The sequence below is a fragment of the Typopeltis vanoorti genome, chromosome 16 (assembly GCF_054136105.1).
Source record: "Typopeltis vanoorti isolate ZY-2024b chromosome 16, IOZ_Tvanoo_1.0, whole genome shotgun sequence".
Classification (NCBI taxonomy): Eukaryota; Metazoa; Arthropoda; class Arachnida; order Uropygi; family Thelyphonidae; genus Typopeltis; species Typopeltis vanoorti.
The window spans coordinates 107,290,970-107,296,969 of NC_143564.1; the positions used below are offsets into that span (position 1 = coordinate 107,290,970).

The 6,000-nt window shown below is 32.1% G+C and overlaps 1 long non-coding RNA gene across 1 annotated transcript in view; it reads left to right on the forward strand.

Annotated features, from left to right (window-relative positions):
- LOC150098249 (uncharacterized) overlaps nucleotides 1–5,732 on the forward strand; it is a 224,200-nt gene extending 218,468 nt beyond the window's left edge. Inside the window, exon 3 of the long non-coding RNA XR_016549601.1 lies at nucleotides 5,251–5,732. This is a non-coding gene — a long non-coding RNA (uncharacterized LOC150098249). The remainder of the gene's footprint in view (nucleotides 1–5,250) is intronic.
- The last annotated feature ends 268 nt before the right edge of the window (nucleotides 5,733–6,000 follow it).

Here is a 6,000-nt window from a genome sequence, read left to right on the forward strand (position 1 = left end):
ATACGTGTAGCCTAATCGCGAAGATACTTCATGTGCAGATTCTTGTTTTCTCACGCTTAATTAAAGAACTTAAACTAGAATATGAATTCTTTGTCAGTCATAATTTAATATTGTTTACCTGTAGCGGAGATGTTATATATAAATTGTTTCTATTTTACAATCTATAATCTATTTTACAATTCAATGATAACAAATTCATTGAATTGTAAAATAGATAGATGGTTATGAAGTGGCCATTGTTGCAACCCATTAAATATCTTTCACAGAATAACATTCTTCAAAAATGACGAAATGAATAATTTGGGTTGTCGATATAAATAAATCTTGGAGTTCATGTAATTAGAAATCGAAGAATCAGAAAGAGCTAAAGAATAAATGGACAATATGCTGATTGTCCATTTTTCGCATGCAGATTGAAATACCTGGAACTGGAATCTTACTTTAATAAAAAAAAAATAATGTAATATTCCAGCACTGTGCTGTGAAGGTGAGAATCTAACTAGAACTGATTGATACACACCTTCATAGCACAGTTCAAAAGATATGCTATGTGCGGTTCGGTTGGAAAGACCTGGATTCAGATTCCATTTAGGACTCGAGGAGCATTCATTTGGCGTTTTGAAGAGGAATTAATTTTCGAATGTCTCATACGGAGGTAGTAGAGTTTTCATGCCAGATGAGTGGACAGCGGGAGAACACTCAGTTCACACGCGTAATATACTGGTCTCATGTCCTTAGTTGTCGCTATCGTAATTCCAACCAATCTCATTTTCAACCTTTTCAGATATTCCGTGTGATGTAACGGTCTCTGGTGAATAATTCAGCAAGTTTATATATATATATATATATATATATATATATATATATATATATATTTAAGTAACGAGTTCGGTATTTTTTTTTTCTCTCTCCGTAGAGAAATGGAAAAATCTATAAATCGCCTGGTATATAGATTTTGTAGTGCAAAATCTATAGTTAGATGACCTACAGAAAATAAGAGCTAATGCGATGGAAATATTATCATAACTGTATGCTGTGCACCGGTAAAGCACAACAGAACAACAACCTATTTCGCTTTGGTAACAACTCAAGCATTCATAAAATATGGATAAAGCTGCTTATTAGAACATCCATGAACCTACTAATCTTATTTTAAGCCTATAAGATTTTCCTTAGTATTTCTAAAATAGTGGAATCGGCACGGTTAGAAATTTTGTATAATTTTCGTATTATTTTGCTATTAAATTTCGTATTATTTTCCTAAAAAAGTTATTAGATCTAGTTTCTTGCCTGCTTTTTGCCATTCATTCATTCAATCGATAACTTTTTATAACAGTTACTTTTTCTGCAATGGTGTAGGCGTGTAATCCCGTTTTGTTTTTGTAATTTTATAACTTATATGTTTCACTGCTTTAACACCATCTTAATTGGCGACTGAAAAAAAAAAGAAGTAAGATGTCTTTTTAATTCAGATATTTCCACGCGAGCAATCCAAGCAGTGTTATTGTTTATGAACAAAAGTGCGTGGTTACTGAATGACGATACAGAGATTTTTCATTCTACTTGCATTCATTTCTCCAGTGGGGGGGGGGGGGGGAGATATCAGAGATTGAGGATATTCTTTAGCTTTAATGTGAAAAATTAAACTTGGTATAGTATTCATTAATATTACATCCCTTAACATTTTTTTTCCTTCAAAAGGTCCATCTTTTTGACGAACTAGATATTCTCAATTTTTTATATATTGCATTCTCATTTTGTATTTTAATATTACTTTTCTTCTTTTGCCTCTAGTTTCTTTATTCCTTTAGCTTTCAACAGGTGCCTCATGGGAAACATCAGAAAGCAATTTTTACTTAAAAAATATAAAAAAACAATAAAATTAAATTTTGCAATTCGCAAAGCAAAAGTAGGTCCACTACCAGTAGAACTTCGATACGCATCTTTGAAGCTGAGTAACGATATAAAACCATGCACGTCTTCGTATATCCGTTAACAGAAAAAGCAAGCTCGATTTGTTCATACTACTACTACACGAACAAGTCAAACTTTGATGGGAAAGAAAGAAACCAAAAAAATAAAATAATGCACTATTTCCATTTTCTCTCCTCATCCTCTGAAATTATCTTTCCACCCATTGGTTGGGAACTGCTATTTTAGAAAAACCTGAATTCATTGTTCTTTTTAATATTTAATGCGATATGTATCTATGGTTCTTTGAGAGTAGTAGTAGTAGTATGAAAATCTAAACCATATGTTTTTCTTTCTACCTTATACTGCTCGACTTGCAGGATTTAGCTTTGTCTCATTGATTAATCTTGAAGATATCAGAAGTTTGACTAAAATAATCATTGACATAGCATGTTAGGGAATCCCCGCCCCCCCAATCAACATTGTTTGTTATACTGATGACTTCGCTTGATTGAAGTTATTCAATATTATTATGAAGTTTTTTTTTTTTCGTTTAGATCGACACTCTTTTTCAACGATAATCAGAATGCTTTTATTCCTCTAAATTTGATCTTTTTATTTTGTTGACAATGGGTGTCAAAAATATTAAATTAACCACCCAGCTAACGTTTCTAATATTGAGTCCAACCCTTATAACAACATGGCATTGTTTCACTTTTTACTGAATTTACCTCTTAGTTATTTAAAAATAAATAATAAAATGGTTTTAAATGCTGAAAGAATTTCTGGCCCATGATTCTGTGATCTTTACTATTTACCCGTGAGAGAAAATTAAAAGTCGTTTTTTTTAAGAAGTGTTGTAGCATCACACATGTAAGTGATGAAATAGATCTTGCAACTTTTTTTTTTAAAAAAAAGAAAAGAAAGAAAGCTCCTATCGTCATCTTTTCTTTCCCCCCCCCCCCCCAATATCAAATTCTGTACTTCTATAATGACGTAATCGTTTTCTCTGCATTCTCGAAATTCAATACGTACTTGACATAGCCTCGGCCCTTTCTGACTTTTGGAGGCTGCTTCCATCTCTTGTTCCCACTATACTCAAGCGTAATCGAAATGATTGGTTTCATTTATCTCAATTTTGATAAGTCATCCTCATTGCTCCACATATCTCGTATATTATTATTTTTTGCCTGTTATTTCTAATGGTTGTCATCAGATTCTGTACCAAATATGAAAAATTTGGTACAGAATGCGCTAGCATTTCATATTTTTTTTTGTGTAATCTTTCATTGTGTAATTTGAACATATGTTTTTCTAGCCGACCTTAATTTAAATCGCTGAAGATGGATCTGAGAAGGCAGAAGTAGGTATGTTTCTTGGGAGTCCAAGATAGAATGCACGAATTCATTTTCTGAGTAGGATAAAAACTTGGCAATTTAAATTGCCTTAGGAATTGATGTTCAAGCCTCACATTCTTGATGTTTCCTGAATTTCGGTTAAAGGCCGGATGTTGTGCAACAACAAAATTATGTACCTGAACCTTCATAATGAAAGTGCTGTTAATATTCCTCAGTATACACCGTCTGAAAACAGCATGCTTAAACCATCAGACTGGTGAGATAACTAACATAGGTAGAGGTCGAGAGGCGGCAGTCACCGCTTATCTACCACCTGGCAGCATGAAGTCTTAGCTTTTCCTCTGCAAGAAAGGCGATTTCTTAGCCTAGTGCCATTCCACCACTTTGTTATTTGTAAGCTTCAAGTGGCCAAGACCGTGTTTATACTTCGGAGAACATCCTAGCTCAATTTTTCCATATTTCTTCCAGCATGAAATATGAGTGATGCTTTCAGATTTATGATGGTCATTAAAATTTCTTCGTTTCAAGAAGATAACTTTAAAACGATAATTACGCAATTATTTTAGCCAAAAATCTTACTCCACAATGTACTTTCTATCAGTTTTGCCTGCAGGGAACTGAGTAGTGGTATGTAACGATCTTTATCATAGCTAAGGACCCTACGATAATGGAGCTCAGTGAAATACTGTGTTTTAGAGTATTAGAGACATCCTCGAACACTTTCTGTTTAATTCTTAGTGGTTATTTCGAGACTTCATTTGCTGAAGTTTTGTGGAGCTTTTCGATTCATGTTATTAATGGAAAAAATTAAAGGTTCTGATTATCAACTATCAGGATTACATTGCGCTGCTGAAGATAGCTATTTGTTGAATTATTGTTTAACACAGTTGAAATCTTTTTCGTTTAGACTACATTTTTTCACAATGAATTAATTTTAATGAAATTTTCATGAGGTACATTTTGACCTTGGAGTTATAGTTTAAAGATTAAAAAAAAAAAAAAAGATGTATTCTTGATTCCTATTCGAAGTGTACGTGTCACCTTCCATACCTGACACTTTTACTTGTCTGTTTAGCAGTTTTGTTTCACAAGCTTTATTTTCTAGGCCAGAAAATAAATAACTTTCGCATTTATACTTGAATTTAATAAGACACTGTTTCCATCATATTAGCGAAGTCGATCTTATTTTGCTGTTGGTTATTATTAACTTGTCTCACCTGCAAACGGTAATTTGAACACAAGCGTATGTGTGTTTATATATATATATATATATATATATATATATATATATATATATATATATATATATATATATATATATATATATATATATATATATATATATATATATATATGCGCGCACACACACAACATGTATAGCATGATGACACGCGATACTATTGCTCTTAATTTACTACTTACAAATATTTCTTTGGGAAAAAAAAAAAAAAAAGACTGTGTTCACCCCCGGATATGTATCAGATAAAAACCCAACATTTATATAGCACATTATTGTTTACTTGAAAACATATCCATATTTAATTATTGTATTATGCATCGTCATAATCCAATAATTATATATATAATTATATATATATATAATTATATATATTTATAATTATACTACAAATTATGCTACAAATACAAACTGATATATATATATATATATATATATATATATATATATATATATATATATATATATATATATATATATATATATATTATGCATCGTCATAAACGCGAAAACTAATATATATATATATATATATTAGTTTTCGCGTTTATGACGATGCATAATATATAACTGATATATATATATATATATCAGTTTGTATTTGTAGCACACACATACTAATAATAATTAGTATGTGTGCTACAAATCCTTTACATTGCACCATATTATAGAAATATCATGTAATATATAATATAGTATATCATATATGTACAGCAGTTTTAATTTCGTTTTGTACCCTTGCAGATCTCAGTAGCCACAAAAACTGGAGTTGGAAACAGCCAGACGACTAACCCAGAGGGCATTATGGTGAAGCGCCATCCCTTCCCCCGATCTTGAGAGACAGCTTATTACCAGTCTGAACGCTTGAAGTGCCAGCGGTCACATAGGGCGCATTGTACAGAGAATGTGTCGGTGCTGAGTCTGCTGAAGACTTTCGCGTATGTAAATTGGAGGGGATAAAAAAAAGGGGGAAAAAATCTGTGATTTATCGCCGCGAAAACTGTGGATGCGATTCGTTTGTCTGATTGTTATCACATTTAACCTGGAATATTTACAAATTCCTTTACAAGATATACTGATTCGCATAATACATGTTATGGGGTTGAAAACATTATCGTTATTCTGCAGACGTCCCGCCACTATGGACTGGAACTTCACGGTGCTTTTCGTTCCCTTCTTCCTGCTGCCTGCGTGGGGCATGGTCTCTCAGCCAACCCACATGGTACCGCAAGGTAAGATTGATAGATCTTCATGTTTTTAGTTAGTGTTTATTTAATAGAGTAAGACCGAATGAATTTCATGCTGCTTCATTAAATCTGTATTCAATATAGATTTTTTAAATTGAATCATGTTTTTTGTTGTATGCTTGTTATGTTAATGTTTATTTATACGTGCAATACTATATGCATGTCCTGCTTATCAGTTGTAATCCCCCACACATACATACCCCTTGTTTATTTTATACTTTACATTTTAAAAGTTTCATAATTCAAC